The 22,792-nt window shown below is 34.4% G+C and overlaps 1 long non-coding RNA gene across 1 annotated transcript; it reads right to left on the bottom strand.

Annotated features, from left to right (window-relative positions):
• Positions 1-236: 236 nt before the first annotated feature.
• LOC132736003 (uncharacterized) lies at positions 237-12,095 on the bottom strand. The gene is made up of 2 exons (XR_009626527.1): positions 12,027-12,095; positions 237-4,629 (listed from the first exon to the last, which is right to left on the bottom strand). It is a non-coding gene; the product is annotated as an uncharacterized LOC132736003 (long non-coding RNA).
• Positions 12,096-22,792: the final 10,697 nt, after the last annotated feature.

The following is a 22,792-nucleotide window of genomic DNA, read 5'->3' as shown; positions in this document are numbered from 1 at the left end:
ATGTGATATTCACCGGCAGTCATATTGACCTCGGTTACCGCCTCGGTCAATAAGTCATTTGCCGGTGAATATCACATCATATTCAATGGCACATTTGTCAATAATTGTATCATACATGGGTTATGATTTATGAACTTTGCTAATGACCCTTCATTTCTGTTGAGTTTCAAACCAACAGATATACTTGCTCCAAACCTGTGTAAGGAAATATAATTTTGGTACAAGAACGAAAGATAGTTTTTTATAAGTTTATTTCATTTTAATATTAAGCAACAAAACACAATTGAAATAAACATGTGAAAACTAACAGCACAACTCTGTTGTTGTTGTTTTTTTTGTCACAAAAGCATGTACATATTATGACCCGCAATACTCAATGTCAGTAGTACAATGTAGAAGAATAATAACAATACATTTGATATCAACACAACAATACTGAAGCCTGTAGTTTCCATTCTATAAACATGAGCAAGGAGTTAATTATATGATTTAAATCATCTATATGATTGAAATCATCTGTCAATATAATAGTTTGAATGCGTTTTAGATATGCTGCTCTTTTCAAGTACTTTGAAATATTGATAATAGAGTTCAGATGTAAACATGACAAAGTTGATTCTTAAATACTGAACTTTCAGTGATTGTTTTGAATTGAACGTTTTAAAAAAATATTCTCGAAAGAACCTAAAATAGCAATGGCGCATATGACACTTATCCTACCACTTACAACTGCCAGTCACATTGGCATATTTGCCACTGTAAACCTGACCTTTGATCTAATGACTTCATTAACAATAGGGGCCAACTACTGGCCATGGACCATGCCTTTACATAAGTTTAACAAATTTTAACTAATTCCTTCTCAATTCAGTATCAGCTTAGAAATTAACAATGTCACAATGACCTTTGACATTTTTTAAGTTGGAGCCAAAAAATTAATTAAAGGAGATAATAAGCACGTTTCAAAGACTTACAGTTTTCTGACACTACATTTCTCTACTTGACCTCTATAAACACGTATATCAACTAAATCCCTTCAATACTTGTAAAAGCATTTACAAGAACAGTCATTGAAGATGACAATTACCCCTGCAACTGTGCATTTACTAAACAGAAGCATATCTGAAGTTACTATAGCATAAGCTTAAAGTTATAAGATCAATACGAGATTTTCTATTTGTTCAATCAAACTGTTGTGATTGCTCTCAAGACGTTGTCCATTTACAGAATCTTTATAATCTTTTAAAGTTGACTTGTGTCTCATCTCATTATTAATGTTTTCTGGTCTATTAATGCCCTTAACCCTTGAGAACTGAATACTGCTCAAATTGATGCTAGAGAGGCTATGTGATTAAAGACTTTTTACAACCTTCCATAAACAAAGTAAACTAGAGCTATCGCTGAATGCGATTCATACCCCCACCAATATGCTCAAGTGAAATTTGCATGGACTGTTAGGAAAGGTATTTGGACTTTCAACAAACATTAATCTGCATTTGCATAAGTGCATTTCTCTAAACATGTTTGAAGTAATTACAATGTGGTCACTTTAATTAGTTTTAATTTGACATAATCATGAAGGATGTTGTGTCAAGATAAGAAGACAATTAATTCATTCATGTTCGAAATTCTTTTGGGCACATCATAAACAATACAGCTATAGCCACTTTTGTACATTCTTGAGATATTTTTTAAGATAAGGGGCATCATAATGTAAAACTAACTATCAGTTATGAAACTTGACAAAGACAGTGACATTGTGATATATCTTTCATGTCAAGTTAATACTTCTACTGGTCAAACTAAGTGTAAGTCTTCTACTGGTCATACTACGTAAAAGTGTTCTCAATCTTAAAAAACACTGTTGTTTATAAAGCGATACTGAATTCTGTCAAACTAACTATCAGAGTTCTGAATCTTGACATAGATACTCGAGTGCTGATGTTTTAAATCAATACCTGTAATAGGACTTGAGACAGCGGTACAGGACGAGACATAGTGATTTTTATATAGTCCCCACCCCAAACTATGTTTGGTTAGGGTATAAAAACAAAAATTCTAAAACAAACTGATGCCATTCTATGACAAAGAAATAAGGCAACAATTAAACTTTAATGCCTTCTAAACAAAAATTATCTAGAACTTTAACTAAAGGTGATTCAATAATTCAATGGCAAAAAGTCATCCAAAATAAATGGAAATTGGATTTGAAAGTAAACTATATATAGTTTTTTTCAAAACTTTTTTTAACTAATTCACTTTAAATGAAAATTAAACTTAATATTTAACAAGGTGTACAAAAAACTCCAGGAGCATATAACAGTGAAATATTTTCTTGATTGTCTTATGTTACTAATAATTTGCATATTCAAACAAAGAGGAGGACCCTTCAAATTAGTCCTAACAAAGCCTCAATACAGAATTTTTCTAAAAACAATATAGTGAACCCTAGGCCGGGGCTGTTTTTTACCCAGGGCGTTATCTCAAAAGACAGGGAGGCATGTACAATTTCACAAAATATCTAAGCACAAAGCAATGACATTCCCAACAAGATTTTTTTTCAAAGATTTTATATTTACACAAACAGGACACCCAGGTTAGGACTAATTTTGACAAAGGTATTTGGTAAAGGTTATCTTCACAATACTAAGCAAAAAATAGCTTAAATCTGGGCCTTCTGGTTTAGAATACTTTTCCAACATAATTTTATGTAAATGAAGTGACGCCTGTGGTATGGCCAATTCTGACCCTCCATATAAAATTTTAACAAACTTTGTAGACATCCATTAGACAATACATGTACTTCACACCAAATATCTTAACTCTAAGCATTGTTGACTTAAGCAAAAATATTTTTAAGTCTTCATATACAATTATATGTGAAAGTTATAACAAGAGGGCCATAATGGTCCTCTTACCACTCACCTGAATATAAAACTCTCCATGACAAGGAACAAATTACATTGTAAATTATAAACAAAAGCAGAATTGAAATCTAAATCTTAAACTGATATAACAAAGTTCATATTTGTATCTGATAGTGCACTTGTAAAAATTTACTGGGGAAAACAACAGTTCCATAAGATGTCACTAGATGACCCAAGGGCTTTAATTTTGAACAAACTTGTTAGTCACGCACTATAAGATGCTTCATGCCAAATATCTTAGCTTCAGCTCTTTGGCTTTCTTAGATTTTTTGTTTGTTTTTCCTATATACATATAATAAATATCAATGACCCCTGGGGCAGGGCCAATTTTGACCCAAGGGATTTCATTTGAATAACCTAAGAAAAGACACTCACTAAAAGATGTTTCATGCTAAATATCTAGCTCTTTGGCTTTTTTTAGAAGATTTTTGTTTCTATTCCTATATACATACAAGGAAAATCAATTACCCCCCTGGGGCTGGGCCAATTTTGACCCAAGGGCTTTTATTTGAACAAACTAGGTAGACAACCACTAGAAGATGTTTCATATTAAATATCTATGCTCTAGATTTTGGGTTTATTTAAAAGAAGATTTTGTTTTTTACTACATACATATGAGGAAAATCAATGACCCCTAGGGTGGGGCCAATTTTGACCCTAAGGTTTTTATTTGAACACATTTGGTAGCAATCCATTTGAAGATATTTCTTGCCAAATATCTAAGCTCTAGCTCTTTATGGAATTTAATTCTTTTAACAACTTTGGAAGAGCTTCATGCAAGAAACATCCTTGCAAAGTTTCAACAAATTTGGCCAAGTGGTTTAGGAGGAGGAAAAGTTGTTTAAAGAAATTGTTGACGCATGTACGCACACATGAACGATGAACGACGGACAATTGGCCATCACAAAAGCTCACCCTGAGGACACAGTCCTCAGGTGAGCTTATAAAATAAGAAATAGATCTTTCATTGTTCTTCAACTCTTAAATGAATGGCATAGATTCTGTCAAAATTCTGGAAACAAAGTGATCCCTCGGAAGCATTAATCACAACAAAATAACATAAGAATTGCAGACTCGGTTTGATTGAGTCTGTACATGAGAGATAATGAATAAGTGCAACATCCCTCACGCCCCCTAGCACCGGCTTGAGCGGTACTCAATTCTCAACACTTTATAGTGTTGGCATCAATGATCCCGAAGGACCAGAAAATATAACAACACTGAAGTGAAGTACGGGGCAACTTTTTACGGCTGCAACACGGCACTTGACACCTGTTGTTGTGAAGTACAAAATTCTGGAAAATAAGTGATCCCTCGGAAGCATTAATCACAACAAAATAACATAAGAATTGCAGACTCGGTTTGATTGAGTCTGTACATGAGAGATAATGAATAAGTGCAACATCCCTCATGCCCCTAGCACCGGCTTGAGCGGTACTCAATTCTCAACACTTTATAGTGTTGGCATCAATGATCCCGAAGGACCAGAAAATATAACAACACTGTCTTTCTCTAAAGAAAATTAGGCATGAAGGTGTCCAACACCAGTGATACTGGTTCTACACACAGCACAGGACATTTGAGTTGATTCAAGATGAGTGGCACAAACCATACAGTACAGATGACCACAAGGTATGAGGAATGCTGACCGATCTCTTTCATAGCATACACAACACTTCAATGTTTCTGGATTAAATGTAACCTGAAAAGTATATAGAACAGATATTGGTTTGAAGTGTATTTTCATATAAGAAGACCTACCTAAAACTGGTACACATATTTAAAACAAGAACAGCGGCCTTATAACTTTTCAGATTTTGAAAATTGTTAATGACAGCCCATGTAAAAAACTTAGTCCAAGCTCAAGAATAAAGTGAAAACAAGTGATTGTTAATTATCAAACCTTCGAGGTCAAAGTCACTCAGAATTGAAGAACATAATACATATATGTCAGTGGTCTTTTGTTATCATATGCTGTGTCCAAGAATAAAGTAAATCTGTTAATTTATGAGGAAAAGTTTGGTCCATAATTAGATTTTTTTGACAATGGGATCTTCATGGTCAAGGTTATTCAGGGGTCATAGTCCTATTAGTATAATTATCTGGAAAGCTCTTGCCTAAAAGGGTGTCATGTTCCAGTATGAAATAGAGTGGTTAGTTCTGAGACTGACAAATTTGACATTCTACTTTTAGGCATCATGCTGACCTTGACCTAGAGACCATATTGCCAATGTGACAGCTCTGTCAAGCCATCCACAAGTAGACTCATACAAAAGATCAAGATCTTAATCTTGTTTAAGTTAAATCAATAAATATTGTGCTTAGTGAGAAAAGAATTGCCCCCAACTTGTAGACGTTTTCACAAAAGATATTATTACAGAAATATTCTACTAAATTTCAGGAATCTGCTTAGTTTTAAAAAGTAGAACTGTCCATCAATGTTTATCTAACAAAAAAAAATTTAATCTGACTTCAATGTTCATTTCAATGATTTATAGTGTTTCATTTGGAAAATATGCATTACTAAAACCCAACAGATTTCAGTAATGATGTTAGTCAGACCCAGGTGATAATTTTAATGCTTCAAAATTCTGACAAGTACTTAAATAGTCCTGTATTTACAGCTAATTAAAGGCAGGGTGGTTTATACACAACGGTGAGTTTGTGACCTGATAATAAGCCAATCAAAACAAATGGTGAAACGTCATTAGTCACAAGGTAAAATATGATAAACAAGATCAACAAGGAAAGGCGGCGTTCAACGAACGCAACCCCCATATGACCCAGCAACAAGAACCAATGGCAAGGAGCCCAGGCGGACCCCAAACAAAAACAGGACAGGGCAAAGACAGAGCACGGACATGTTAATCATTAAAAGAAAATAATTTGTAACTGATAAAGAATTCAAAGAAAAGAATAATAGGCCCACAAAGGGGAAGGGGACAGGAGACCGGGGGAAGGGGGGTTAATCAAATAAATAAAAACTAGGGGCAAAGGGGAAGATACTTACCGTAGACGAGAAAACAACAAGGGACACAAGTGTCACCATAACAGTATGAAACAACATAGACATACAACTGAGGGACACAGAGGGGCGCCGCCTTGGAACGGTCAGCAGCATAAATACTGCTGGGGAGTTTAAACCGGTTAATGGTGCACCAAACCTCGCTCTTAGCCCCACCATGTTCCTACAAAAACATAAAAATAAAACCCCCCTTTGTTTATTTTTACACAATCCAAATTTCAACAAATTTGGCCAAGTGGTTTAGGAGGAGGAAAAGTTGTTTAAAGAAATTGTTGACGCATGTACGCACACATGCCGATGAACGACGGACAATCGGCCATCACAAAAACTCACCCTGAGGACCTAAAAATTAGGCAAGGCAGAGTTACGGTTCTTGTGCACTGCACACCTACTCAATGAGATCTATCTACCTACAAAGTTTCATGTTGATACCTCTTATACTTTTAGAGTTATGTCCCGGACAAAGTTCAAAGTGTAAAAAAAACAAAGGGGATTTTTATTTTTATGTTTTTTCATAAAAACATGTCAATATAGGTATTGTCAAGATGATTGAGATATCTCCCCAACATCGCCTTTCTTAAAGATTTAAATCAATTACAAACTGAAAATCTTTGGAATGTTTACTTGAACAAGGGGGCCAAGGTGGCCCTAGATCGCTCACCTGACCCACGAAACTCATCCGAGCAATTACTAAGACAAGCATCCTGACAATGTTTGATGACAAATGAGACAAAAATGTGACCTCTAGAGTGTTAACAAGGTCTTTCAATATATGGGCAGTTTTGACCTAGTCTTTTGACCCCATGTGACCAATATTTGAACTTGACCTAGAAGTCATCAAAACAAACTTGCAGACCAATTTCCAGGATATATGGACAAGATTTTTCTATTTTATGCTCCTGCGACCTAGTTTTTTGACCGGAGATGACCCACATTCCAATTTGACCTAGAAATCATCAACACAACCTTCCTGACCAATTTCCAAGATATTTTGATCAAACTGCAGCCACTAGAGGGTTAACAAGATTTTTCTATTTTTAGTTCCTGTGACCTTATATCTCTTAAAATTTTAGAGTAATGTCCCGGATATTAAAATGAACAAAGGGCAATTACTCCAAAAGTAGGCAAGACAGTGTTACAGTTCTTGTGCACAGCAAACCTACTAAATGAGATCTATCTGCCTACAAAGTTTCATGTTGATACCTCTTATAGTTTTAGAGTAATGTCCTGGACAAAGTTAAAGTGTGAAAATAAACAAAGGGGAATAATTAAAAAAATAGGCAAGGCAGAGTTACGGTTCTTGTGCACTGCACAACTACTCAATGAGATCTATCTACCTACAAAGTTTCATGTTGATACCTCTTATAGTTTTAGAGTTATGTCCCGGACAAAGTTCAAAGTGTATTAATAAACAAAGGGGATTTATTCAAAAATTACAAAAAGGCAGAGTTACAGTTCTTGTGCATTGCACACCTTGTCAATGAGATCTATCTACCTACAAAGTTTCATGTTGATACCTCTTGTTGTTTCAAAGTTATGTCCCGGACAAGAAAAGCGGACAGACAGACGGACGGACGGACAAGGCGGCAACTATATGCTCCCCCGAAATTTTTCGGCACTGTATGAAAAACTGAACAATTTAATCAAATGTCAGTAAATAAACTTAATTAAAAAGCCTTTAAGAACAAGAATGTCGAAGGACACATATGCCCCCTTTCTAGCCCTTGACTCACATAATTTGTAATTTTGTAATAGAAACTTGCCATAAATTGGTACATGGAAGTGTTCAATTATGGAAAAAAGAAAAATAATGAAGACTTTGTGATAAATAGTTTTCAAGATAATGAGATATTTAAGGCCCCTGTGATCTAGAACTTTGAACTAGTGACCCAAAATCAATAAGGGCCATCTAATAGGTATAACCAATCAATATTAGAAATATGAAGACTTTGTTATAAATAGTTTTCAAGATAATAAGCGGAAACCAAACTAACATTCAAGAACACTGTGAACTTTACCTCTGACCTACTCACCCCAAAATCAATATGTTCACTTACTTGTGATAAAAATCTTCAAGATAATACGCGGAAACCATTCTTACACTTAAGGCCCCTGTGACCTTGACCTTTGATCTAGTGACCCCAAAAGCAATACGGATCATCTATTGGTTCTTTCCAATCACTTTGTGAAATATGAAGACTTTGTGATTATTATCTTCCAAGATAATGAGCTGAAACCATCCTACCATTCAAAGACCCTATGACCTTTGACCTAGTGACCCCAAAATCAATAGGGGTCATCTACTAGTTAAGACCCATCATTATGTGAAATATTAGACTATGTGATGAATAGTAACCAAGATAATAAGCGGAAATCATATTACTATTCAAGGCCCCTGTGACCTTCACCTTTGACCTAGTGACCCCAAAATCCAAAAGCAATTGGGGTCATCTACTAGTTTTGACCAATTAATATGTGAAATATAAAGACTTTGAGATGAATTGTAACCAAGATAATGAGCAAATATCATTCTGACATTTGAGGCCCCTGTGACCTTGACCTTGTGACCCCAAAATTAATAGGGGTCATCTACTAGTTATGATTAATCAATATGTGAAATATGACAACTTTGTGATGAATACTTTTCAAGATAATCAGCGGAAACCATTTTGACATTTCAGACCCCTGTGACCTTGACCTTTGATATCGTGACCCCAAAATCAATAGGGGTCAGCTATTAGTTATGGCCAATCACTATGTGAAATATGAAGACTTTGTGATAAATAGTTTTCAAAATAATCGGCAGAAACCATGTGGTCTACCGACGGACAGACCGACATTAGCAAAACAATACACCCCCTCTCCTTCGAAGGGGGGTATAATTATGTTTAAAATAGAAAGCTTATACAAATTACAATCACTTTCAACCAAACAGTAATAGGTAATGAAGATAAAGATGGCCAAAGACAAGGTTCGAACTCAGGCCTGCATGACTACAAGACTGACGCAGTAACCACTCGACTATACCGATCTTGTATTCCTAGTCACAGAAACAGAACTTTGGTTGCTAATCCCAAGTTTGCTGGTTTGTAAAGGTTTTATGCTGAATTTAACATCTTTTGGACATTTAATCAGTAATTACCAATTTCTCTGCAACAGACTGACTATTTTTCCCACATTATCTTCTCTATATGAGCTGTGAGAGACTAATGACCATCAAACACTTTTTCCGAGATAATTTATTTCAGACCAATTTGTACTCAGACCAGTGATCGTACCAATGATTGCTTAATTAGTGCTCACTTGAATCAAAGTGCAGAGCATCGTATCTAATTTCTTTTTACTAAATATTTGTAGACATTAAAAAAAACAAGATATTTGGCAATTATGTACAGGACTTTATCACGCCCGGCAAACTGTCGCTCCACTTCAAAATTGTGGTGTACGGTAAAACGAGCGAACGGCATTTCCGAGATAGAGCGGAAGGTCGATTTAAACGCCTAATTGTAAGTATTGTTTATGTTTTTGTCTTGTTATTCATTTAAGTTGTATTTTTTCGAAAAACGGAAAATGTAGTTCCGTGTAGGATTGATTTAGGCTTCCAATGATCTAAGCTGTTACAAAAAGAAAATTATATTAAGCCCGGGAGAACTTTTCTCCCTGACGAAGCGAACGACGATTTGTAGAATATTGAACTTCCCAACCATAGAAATGCCATACCCTTCAGATTTCTTGAAAAAGTGTATTAGTAAATTATCAACCCGTAATAAGAACTTGTCCTTGGTGCAAAATAAATTACTCCTGAAGGATTTCTTAAATTTGTAAATCGATATTTTTTCGAAAGTAGTGGAGCGAAAGGGCAAGAGATGGAGCAAAAGGTTCGATGTTGAGCGCAAGGCGATATTATTTTGACGTATTAGGAGGAGCGTAGTCTATGATTTTTTATATATAAAAGCTATAGAAGTTAAAATAGACATGATCAAGTGTTAAGACCGAAATATATATACCTTTTAAAGACAACTAATAAAGTGTGATATTCTTTCAACGACTATAGCGTAATAAATATAAATCGCGAAGGTGTCACCTATGGCTGCCGTGTAGATTCCATTATTTATGTTCGAAATTTGGATGAGGCCCGACCATTGAATCATACACATGTATGCATGGCATAATACAGGATGCCACTTATTCGAGATCAATCATGATTTTTCACACGGTTATGTACATTTAAAAACGTGTGTCCGTGCAAATTCGACAAAATTGAAAATTTTCAGTTCTACCGCGAACAAATGTTTCCGAACAGGTACGTGTAACGCGATTGTTTACGCCAAAATGTTATGTTTTTCGAAAAGTTAGATATTCAAGGTGCAGAACAGAAACAAAATTATGCAATGCATGGAACACATTAAATTAAATGGATCGCTAAGTACTATCGAGTTCTGTTCACAATGACTTTCTGTCATTAAAAGCTCTAACATAACTGTTCAGAGCAAACATAAATAAGCCACAATTTCGTGAATTTCATTGTTGTTTAGTTTTTTATTTTCCTCTCAAAGTGTAAATAGAAATGTTTACTTTTATAATCAAACACTGCAGTACAAATCTTGGTTTAAGAAAAAAATAAGTTAAAATAAATATCTAAGATTTTGTTTGTTTATCTATGAACAAAACGAACGTAATAAAAAAAAGGCAGAGCTCAGTCGGTGTACGGACTAAAATTATCAATAATATAATAGACCTAGTTATCGTAGAAATTTCTATTTACACGTTGAGAGGAAAATAAAAAACTAAACAACAATGCTAAATAAGGGAGGAAGTATCTAGAAACATAACTGAAACACGTGTTATATCCTTATAACGACTGACACCTTGTCAATCATTTTCATAGCGATTCCTCACCTTACAAATTCATGAAAACGTGGCTTATTTGTGTTTGCTCTGAACAGGTACGTTAGAGCTTTTAATGACAGAAAGTCATTGTGAGCTGAACTCGGTAGTACTTAGTGATCCATTTAATTTAATGTGTTCCATGCATTGCATAATTTTGTTTCTGTTCTGCACCTTGAATATCTAATTTTTCGAAAAACATAACATTTTGGCGTAAACAATCGCGTTACACTGACCTGCTCGGAAACATTTGTTCTCGGTAGAACTGAAAATATTCGATTTTGTCGAATTTGCACGGACACACGTTTTTAAATGTAAATAACCGTGTGAAAAATCATGATTGATCTCGAATAAGTGGCATCCTGTATTATGCCATGCATACATGTGTATGATTCAATGGTCGGGCCTCATCCAAATTTCGAATCTACACGGCAGCCATAGGTGACACCTTCGCGATTACATTTATTACGCTATAGTCGTTGATAGGATATCACACTTAATTAGTTGTCTTTAAAAGGTATATATATTTCGGTCTCAACACTTGATCACGTCTATTTTAACTTCTATAGCTTTTATATATAAAAAATCATAGACTACGCTCCTCCTAATACGTCAAATTAATGTCGCCTTGCGCTCAACATCGAACCTTTTGCTCCATCTCTTGCCCTTTCGCTCCACTACTTTCGAAAAAATATCGATTTACAAATTTAAGAAATCCTTCAGGAGTAATTTATTTTGCACGAAGGACAAGTTCTTATTACGGGTTGATAATTTACTAATACACTTTTTCAAGAAATCCGAAGGGTATGGCATTTCAATGGTTGGGAAGTTCAATATTCTACAAATCGTCGTTCGCTTCGTCAGGGAGAAAAGTTGTCCCAGGCTTAATATAATTTTCTTTTTGTAACAGCTTAGATCATTGGAAGCCTAAATCAATCCTACACGGAACTACATTTTCCGTTTTTCGAAAAAATACAACTTAAATGAATAACAAGACAAAAACATAAACAATACTTACAATAAGGCGTTTAAATCGACCTTCCGCTCTATCTCGGAAATGCCGTTCGCTCGTTTTACCGTACACCACAATTTTGAAGTGGAGCGACAGTTTGCCGGGCGTGTTTATAATGAACTTATAATGGCAGAACGTTTATTACATAACTTTAATCATAATGTTAAACTCTTACGGTAGGTGTTCCGGTAGCTACATGACCAGGTGGTGTTTGCATTGCAGACATCAACTGTAGAAAATATAAACATATGAACTTTGGCATTCAATTTAACTAAGATTCTCAAACAAGCTGTCATTATAAAATGATTATACTCCCAAACAAAGCTTTTAATTCGAATTTAATTGAATATGCATTGGTAAAGGAAATAAGAAACACAAACCAATAACTGAAGAAAAACTTTTGCTTTTAATTTCTTCCATGAACTTTACTCGAATACAATTAATTCAGGTAAAGCTTTGATATTTGACTATAACCAAAAAGTTCAAAGTTGAAGAAGGGGCATAACTCTGTCAAAAATAACTTGAAGGTGATCAGCCTTGTTGGTATGAGTTCCCTTTTAATAATGAACAAGTATTCCCAGTTTCAAGAGAATATCTCTGATAATTGGGTAAATGAAAGATTAAACCCTGGGACTTGAGGTAGACACATGCAAGACATGTCTTTTACTTTATTAAAGTGAACAAGTGTACCAAGTTATTTTGAAATACCACTTTGCAGAACACAGAAACCGATAAGTCTGCAGTGAAGAGTACATAATAAACTTAGTTCAATGACTCACTTATAATGACCTTGACAACTGACATAGGGATCTGTGGCTTAAATATGTTATGTTCTTCACTTATCTTTACTAAATAAATTAGAAATCCAACAACTGGGTATTTATTTTCAAAACATGAAACAGGCACGAACTATTTCAATTTTTAAACTAACACACAAATCCACACTTACATAATGGGGAAACACTAGGCCATTTACTTTCAGACCAGAAGATTTTTGAAGTTTTCACTATATGTATATAATGAAAATCAATGACCCCCGAGGGCGGGGCCAATTTTGACCCGAGGGCCATTATTTGAACAATCTTGGTAGAGGTCTACCACACAATGTTTCATGCCAAATATCTTACCTGTAGCCTTTGCCAATTCAGAGAAGAAGATTTTTTTTATGTTTTACTATATACATATTAGAAAAACCTATGACCCCCCGGGGCGGGGCCAATTTTGACACTAGGGTCAAAATTTTGTACAACTTTGGTATTGGACCTTCAGATGATACATAGACCAAAATATCAAAGCTCTAGGCCATTTACTTTCAGACCAGAAATTTTTTCAAAGTTTTCACTATATGTATGTAATGAAAATCAATGACCCCCGGTGCGGGGCCAATTTTGACCCTAGGGCCATTATTTGAACAATCTTTATAGAGGTCTACTACACAATGTTTCATGCCAAATATCTAATCTGTAGCCTTTGCCAATCAGAGAAGAAGATTTTTTTTTAGATTTTACCATATACATATAAGGAAAAACCTATGACCCCCGGGGCGGGGCCAATTTTGACACTAGGGACAAAATTTGTACAACTTTGGTAGAGGACCCACAGATGATACCATATACCAAAACTCAAAGCTCTAGGCCATTTACTTTCAGACCAGAAGATTTTTCAAGTTTTCACTATATGTATGTAATGAAAATCAATGACCCCCCGGGGCGGGGCCAATTTTGACCCTAGGGCCATTATTTGAACAATCTTGATAGAGGTCTACTACACAATGTTTCATGCCAAATATCTAATCTGTAGCCTTTGCCAAATCAGAGAAGAAGATTTTTTTAGATTTTACTATATACATATACGGAAAAACCTATGACCCCCCGGGGCGGGGCCAATTTTGACACTAGGGACAAAATTTGAACAACTTTGGTAGAAGACCCATAGATGATACCATATACCAAAAATCAAAGCTCTGGCCCATGTACTTTCAGACAAGAAGATTTTATTATTTTGTGTTTTTTGAAATCCTTTTCTGGCCCTATGACCTACATATGCAACGGACCGAAACCATTTGAACAACTTTGAAAGGGGACCATACAAGGATCATTTCTGTAAAGTTTGGTTGATGTGCAGTCATTGGTTTCAGAGAAGATGTTGTTTATGTTAAAAGTTGACGACGCACGACGGACACAGGGCCATCACAATAGCTCACCCTGAGCATTGCTCAGGTGAGCTAACAAGAGGACCAAGATGGCCCTAAATCGTGGCCCTAGATCGCTAACCTGACCCATCAAACTCATTCAAACAATAATCTAGACAAGCATTCTGACCAAGTTTCATGACAGGTGAGTCAAAAATGCGACCACTAGAGTAGAATGCGACAACTAGAGTGTTAACAAGGATTATCCATATTTGAGCAGTATGACCTAGTTTTTGACCCCAGGTGACCCATATTCGAACTTGACCTACAAATCATCAAAACAAACTTTCAGACCAATTTTCAGGATACTTGGATCAAAACAGTAGCCACTAGAGTGTTAACAATGTTTTTCTATTTTTAGCTGTGGTGACCTAGTTTTTCATCCGAGATGACCCATGTTGGAACTTATCTGAGCTATTAACTAGACAAGCATCCTGACAAAGTTTGATGATGATTGAGGCAAAAATGTGACCGCTAGTGTTAACAAGGTTTTTCTATTTTTAGCTCCGGTGACCTAGTTTTTCATCCGAGATGACCCATGTTCGAACTCATTTGAGATATCACATTGACAAGCATCCTGACAAAGTTTGATGATGATTGAGGCAAAAATGTGACTGCTAGAGTGTTAACTAGGTTTTTCTAATTTTAGCTGTGGTGACCTAGTTTTTCATCCGATGTGACCCATGTTCGAACTCATCCAAGCTATCAACTAGAGAAGCATCCTGACAAAATTTCATGATGATTGAGGAATAAATGCGACTACTAGAGTGTTAACAAACTAAATGTGGACGGACGACGGACGGACGGACAACGAACAATCATCGATCCTAAAAGCTCACCCTGAGCTAGCTCAGGTGAGCTAAAAATCATTGATTTGGAAATGTGCAACTTGTCATTGTCAGCTGGAAATATAATTTGACCCACAAAATTGCAGTAATAAATACAACTAGAAATGTGTCCACAGGACACGGGTGCCCCCACCGCGCCACTGTTCTGTCAATCTTATGACTCTAGGTCAAATATTTTTTGAAAACTAAAAATCTTTTACTAAGTAAAGGGCAAGAACTTTACAAATACTGAATAAATCCAAAAGCAAACCCCAAGGTACATAAGTACACATGCTGACCAACATTCTTGTAAACTTTCAGGCCTATAAGTGAAATACTTTTTGAGCTATGCATGAACAAGTTGAAAATTGCAAATTTATACTACTGTAAGTCAAGAGCAATAACTCTAACAAAACTGAAAAAAAATCCACAGGCAAAGTCCCAGGTGCATAGCTTCACAGTGATGTGAATCATTATTCCTGTAATTTAGTGATGTTGATCATTATTCCTGTAAAGTTGCAACGTTTTTTTCTAAGTCAAGGGAAATAACCCTACAAATAACTGGATAAATCCACAAGCGAAACCCCAGGTGCAAAACTAAATATGCTGAGCAACCTTCCCGTAAGGTTTAATGACTCTATGTCAAATCATTTTTGAGTTACATGCGACACAATGTGAAAATTGCAAAAAATTTCTAAGTCAAGGGCAATAACTCTAAAAATACTAAATAAATCCATACAAAAATACCCAGGTGCACAACTACATATGCTGATCAACATTCCTGTAAAGTTTCATGACTCTAGGTGAAATACTTTTTGAGTTACATGCGACACAAGTTGAAAATTGCAAAAGTTTACTAAGTCAAGGGCAATAACTCTAAAAATACTAAATATATCCAAACGAAAATACCCAGGTGCACAACTACACATGCTGATGAACATTCCTGTAAAGTTTCATGACTCTAGGTCAAATACTTTTTGAGTTACATGCGACACAAAAGAGAACAGATGGACGGACGGATGGAAGGATGGAAGGGTAAATCTAAATGCCCGCCACTAAAGTGGGGGCACAAAAATAATTGATCTGGAAAATGCTGATGATATGCACAACTAGAATTGATACTGATCATTCTTGTAAAATTTTGATAAAATTGCTTCAGAAGCTTTTGAGTAGAAGTCTGGACAAGTAATTTTGAGGGACAGGAAGACAAACAAACAGATAGGCAGAAAGACAATGGAAAAGTGATCCCTATCTGTCATGACTACTTTGAAACATGTGGTAACTACTGTGTAGCAGACAATGCAAAATCATTAACTTGAAAAAAACAAACTTTTTTTTCAAAGGGCACGAACTTGTCAAAAATCATTCATCCAGAAAAACTGTTAAATATGCATAAGTGCATTAGATACTGATCAGTCCTGTAACATTTCATTTAAATGGCTTAAGTAGTAAGGGAAGTAGTCCTGACAAAATTCATTTCAGGACCATAATTCTAACAAAATCATTGAACTAGAAAATGCCAATGATATGCACAAATAGACATGATACTGATCATTCCTGTAAAGTTCAAATGAAATTGCACCTGTAGTTTATGAGAAGTAGTCCGGAAAGTTTTATGACAGACCAATGACTAGGGTTGGATATCATTAAAAACGAAACGATACAATAGCAATACTTTTGAAACGATACAGTATTTGTATTGACACCAATACTCGATATTTTAAAGTGTTATTCATCATGTAATCATTATTTCTATAGGAATTTTATTTTGTTCAAGCTTCTTTGTGATGTTATTTATACTCCATATCCCTTTTACATGTATTAAAATAAAATTGAGAAAATGAAAATGTTATTTTTTATGAAATAAAATATGTCTGAGACCTTCACATCAACATATCAACAACATCATGAAAACTAACAGAAAATCATAAACGAAGAACGCTTTGTTCTAGAGCTCACCATGATGATATCAGCAACGACATGCATATTATAAAAGTTGAATATTTTAATGCAATTGTAGAAATGTTTTTCAGCAAAACATTTAACTATAATTTTTAAGAATGATAAATCATAATGTGATCAAGAAAAGCCGTATCAAGCAATTGAATTAATGCATGTTATTAGTAGATACGAAAATCGCTGCTACCGCAAGTACTCGCTTGAATTCCCTTAACTTTCATTACGGACATTTAGGATCACAGTGATTTTAAGATATTATTGACACAAATAAACCGTCTCCGTGGTCGAGGGGTTAGAGTCGATGACTTCTAATCCAGTTACCTCTCTGGCGTGGGTTCGATCCCCGGGAGATGCTTTGGTAGTTTAGCACGGAGGAAGGTAGTCTAGTACTGGTGTAACTCTCCAGGAACGATGGTTAGGAAACTACCCGCCTATATGACTGAAATACTGTTGGGAAAAGGCGTAAAATGAAACAACAAATAAGTGATTATAAACCAATTTGTTTTTGTATAGTGCCACCAATGCTTTCCAGTGTTTTAACTATAAGACTAATTGCAACACTGATATTCAATTCAATGTTTATTTGACTTAAACAATTAAAAAAAACGAGTTGCCTTTACTGGGATTTGAACTCCAGACCTCTCGATTACAAAGCGAGCGTGCAAACCCCTTGGCCACGGTGAAGTTATATGTAAATGGCCTGAAGAAAACCATATTATTCTAAATTAGGGTTTGTAACTCTTATTATTTTAACGCTAAACACAGATGCTAGTAATTACTATACTTACTATAAGGATGAATATCTATAAAGAATAAAAAAAATATTAGAAATCTTCGAACATTCGGGAACTATTTTGCTTGAAAATTAATGCGCCTGTCATTTGACAATCTTTACGCAGTGATCTCCCCCTGAATTTTTCGGCTTTAGTGTACATATAAAGGGAAGTAACCGCTTCAAAAAAGCGGACTACTTTCGGCATTTGCAAATAACAGCATCAGAGTCTGAAATTTCGCTACCATTATTTGTTTGGTCTGACGACCCAAACAAATAAAAATCACTGAGAAATATCATGTATTTCATTTATAATGTTCAATATCAGGTAGAAAAGCATAGTTTCACAACCCATTTGCACAACCGACCCATGGACCTGTGAGTTGAAATGTATAAAAATCACAGGAACTTGAAATTATATCAATATAATTAATAATATCCAAAATATACCCCCTATACTGTATAAATAAACACAAGGAATGAAACGCCAGTTGCATGTGGTTGATGAATAAATTATCAGTTATCAATATCTGTGGAAAACACCCTGTCAATTATTATGTTGTTGTTCTAAATAAACAGTAGCTGCATTTTATTACTAACGGGGTATGTCACATTATTTATAGCGCATTTTGTTTTGTCATTTTATTATCTTTTCCAAATATTTGTATTAAAGTTAACATGAATTATAGATATATGCGCTGGTAAATTTGTCAACCTGAACCTACTTTCGTAGTCCTATCACCTTATACCTTTAAATTTTAACCTACGCTTGTATATATTTAGCTTTAAACTTATCTTACTACCATAATATGACTTACCTCTTACCGGTATGTAAATTCACTTTATATTTTATAATATTCTTTATTCTCTAAGATAAACACATGTATTGCAGTCATTCTCCTATAATAATTCCTGTCTCCACTTTTAAAATCATAGTAAAATGTACAGACGAGCTTTAACATTTGTGACTAACATTTAAACAAGTACACTGGGATGTTCTCAGCAGCTTAACTTGAAATTTGTAGCTTGGATATGCTTCTCGTTTATTCATTTGTTTTAAACTGAAAAGCAATAGTAACTGCAAAAACTCGCTGTCGCTTGACCAATTAAAGTTTCAGATTGATGAAAAAAATAATCCATTTCCATGTTTTCCAACAAGTTTTTGCCTAAAATCAATACAGTATTGATAACTGATTCAGAATTTTATAAGAAGTTCAACAAGAAAGAGACCCTTATTTCCATGTTTTTTAAAATGCTGCCGTCTCCGAAATGCAACTATGGTACCGTAACGATTTTAAACTGGAATGTAAACATCTTGAGATGTGTTATATTCTGTTAAATTTGTACTCAAAACAAAAATCATAAGACTATATTTGGAATAAAATTGATAAATTAGACTCCTGCGATTAAACAGTTTTAACACAAACTGCTTTATTGTAAGTAATTCAAATGTCGTGTTAAAAATGCTATGCCTCCGTAACGGGCGTTTACTTTTAAATATACATTATACCAATCAAATAAAAATTTTGAAATATTGTTTTGTATTTCTTTAAATGAAAAAGACCAAAATAAGATTTTGCACAAAAATGTGATAACTGTGACCTGTAGAAGTGTAATGTCACTTTGTTTCCATAACGACTATTTTCTGTGACAAATCGATCATTCGAATTTCGGTACAGTATACAGTTTAATTGACAGTGTGACTTTTTTGCCTATCACCACTCCCAATGATTCGTCACTAAGACATCTTAATTGACTTTTATGATACAATTGGGCAACTGGAGGTAATTGGCAATCTCTGTACTTTATTTTGGCAACCACTGTTCTTGATTTGATAACGATATTTTCACTATTATGTTACTTATATGAGAAGTTTTACTGGTAAATTTAATATCAGCAAACCACAGAGTCAAAAGTAGCAAGTTGATGCTATTTATTTATTTTTTTACCCGTTTAAAACATTTGTTACGGAATATTGTTAATTATTTTGAGATCATAAACTGATGTCATATATGCACTTTATCCATAGTTATTAACAATTTGAAATGAATGATTGGTTTCAAACATGGAACACATATTTCGATGAAAAAGAAGTGTACAGTTTATCAAATAGTCAAAGGCAATTTGTTATGGAAGCATAATCTTCTATCATCTTTTTTGAGCACCATAATACTTATATTCAGTTTGTTTATAAAACTGTTCCACTGAGTTATAAAGATATATGAAAATGGTGTCCAATATTAACTGGAAGTCTAACATGATTTGTAATTTGTTGTAAGGTTGCTGCTTTCCGTTATAGAACATATCAAATTTGTTACAGAACATAGCATTCATAAATGCTATGTTTGAATATGATTTTTAATGTTTTTTACTATTTATAAAATACCAAAATTGTATCATTATGTCACTTACATTATCTAAAAGTTTTAGAATTACAATAATCACGAAATAAGTAATATTAATAATGATATCAATATAATAATGATAATCAAAGCACAGAAGGCGCTGAATTTGTTTGGGTCTCAGAATGTCAGAAAGGTGAAGGCTGTGAGATTATAAACCAATTTGTTTTTGTATAGTGCCACCAGTGCTTTCCAGCGTTTTAATTGTAGTAAATTGGCTATAATACTAATTGCAACACTGATATTCAATTCAATGTTAATTTGACTTGAACAATTTGATAAAAAATGAGTTGCCTTAACTGGGACTTGAACTCCAGACCTCTCGCTTCCTAAGCGAGCGCCACAGTGAAGTTATATGTTAACGGCCTGAAGAAAACCATATTATTCTAAATTAGGGTTTGTAACCCTTCTTATTTCGACGCTAACTGTTATTTAACACAGATGTAAATAATCATGGAGTTTACTATAACCATGTATATATATAAAGAATAAAACAATATTAGAAATCTTCGACCATTCGGGAACTGTTTTGCTTGAAAATTAATGCGCCTGTCATTTGACCATCTTTACGCAGTGATCTCCCCTGAATTTTTCGGCGTTAGTACACATATAAAGGGAAGTAACAGTTTCAAAAAAGCGGACTACTTTCGGCATTTGCAATTGACAGCATCAGGGTCTGAAATTTCGCTACCATTATTTGTTTGGTCTGACGACCCAATCAAATAAAAATGATGATTAATATGATAATTATTATATTAATAATAATCATGATAAAAATAATAATTTTAATGATGTTCATGTATCAAGGTTAATAAGTTTATAATATATAACAATTTTTCATTTTAGAATGGTGCTTTTAAATGAAGAAAAACGAAAGACAAAAGCAGAGTGGGGAAAAACAACAAATCACTTAAAAGAGAAAGAAAGCAGAAAAAGTATGTTCCCACTAAAAAAAGAAAGCGCACTGGTGAAGCAAATGTAGAGAGCACTACATGAAACATTATAACAATACAACAAATTTGTGTAAATTAGGCAGAAATAAAGCTAATAAAAGTAAAAAAAGAATTCTTGTTCATTTTCAGTGAAAAACATAATATTTTATTTTCCATAACATATGTTTTGTAACAGATATCTTTTCCTGCACTACTCGCTAAATTAAACTGATGTTGTGATTTTTTATTGATACAATGTTTTATGATTGATGTTGTTTGTAATGATACAACATTTACATTGTTAAAGTAATTTGAAGAGTGAAAATGTTGAGTTATAAATCCTATGTTTTATAATTATTCACCTATGTCCCGTAACGTTACACCGATTAAAAGTTATGCTTTACTTGTTTTCTGCTTCTATTTTAGATATAATTTGACAGGGCTACATATAACATTTTGTATATATTGGGTGATTACCCCTTGAATTGTGATCTAATTGGGTTTTTTTCTGCATTTTTTACCCTACACTCTCTAACCAATTTGGGTTAAAAAGCACGAGTTCATGTATTTTACCCTAAATTTCTGACCTTCATTGTAGATTGTTGTAGGTTTTGAATGGTAACAAGAGCCATGTCAACATGGCCATCCACCGCCGAATGGGTTTGCTCATTGGAAGAATGTATATGTAGTAGAGCAGAATAATTCAATTTTAAGAGATCTTTTGGTAATGAAAACTAACGGCTGAAGTGATTACAGATTTGAAACCTATGTGAATACTGATGGCTGAAAATAACAAAGGGCAACAACTGAAAAATAATGCAGGGTAGGTTATCATTCTTGTGTGCTGCACCCCTCCTCAGTAAAATCTATTCACCTATGAAGTTTCAAGTTGATACGTCAAATGCTTTATGAGATAAAATCCGGACAAAATAGTATGAAAAAGAACAAAGGGCAATAACTCAAAAATTATATAGGGAAGAGCTATCATTCTTGCCCACAGCATTTCTCCTTAATAAAATCTATCCACTAATAAGATTTCATGTTGACATCTCAAAAACTTTTGAGTTATGCTACACTCAGGTGAAAAATTAAGTATGAAAAATAACAAAGGGCAAAAACTCAAAAATTATGCAGGGAAGAGTTATCATTCTTGTGCACTGCACACCTCCTGAATGAGATCTATGCACCTTTGAAGTTTCATGTTGATATCTCAAAGGCCTTTTGAGTTATGCTCTGGACAAAAATTAATTTTGAAAAGTAACAAAAGGTAATAACTCAAAAATTATGCATGGAAGAGTTATCATTCTCATGCACTGCACTCCTCCTCAATGAGATCCATCCACCTATGAAGTTTCAAGTTGATACCTCAAATAGTTTTTGAGATAAGCTCCGGACAAAATAGTATGAAAAAGAACAAAGGGCAATATAACTCAAGAATTGTATAGGGAAGAGTTTTCATTCTTGTGCACAGCATCCCTCCTCAATAAGATCTATCCACCTATGACATTTCATGTTGACATCTCAAACACTTTCGAGTTATGCTCCACTCAGGTGAAAAATTAAGTATGAAAAATAACAAAGGGCAATAACTCAAAAATTATGAAAAGTAGAGTTATCATTCTTGTGCACTGCACAACTCCTGAGTGTGATCTATGCACCTATTAAGTTTCATGTTGATATCTCAAAGGCCTTTTAAGTTATGCTCTGGACAAAATTAATTTTGAAAAGTAACAAAGGGCAATAACTCAAAAATTATGCAGGATAGAGTTATCATTCTTGTGCACTGCACTCCTCCTCAATGAGATCCATCCACCTATGTAGTTTCAAGTTGATACCTCAAATACTTTTTGAGATAAGC

This window comes from Ruditapes philippinarum, unplaced genomic scaffold (assembly GCF_026571515.1).
Source record: "Ruditapes philippinarum isolate M1 unplaced genomic scaffold, ASM2657151v2 ctg8034_1_1_1_1, whole genome shotgun sequence".
In the NCBI taxonomy this organism is placed as follows: domain Eukaryota; kingdom Metazoa; phylum Mollusca; class Bivalvia; order Venerida; family Veneridae; genus Ruditapes; species Ruditapes philippinarum.
This window is presented reverse-complemented; position numbering and strand designations above follow the sequence as displayed.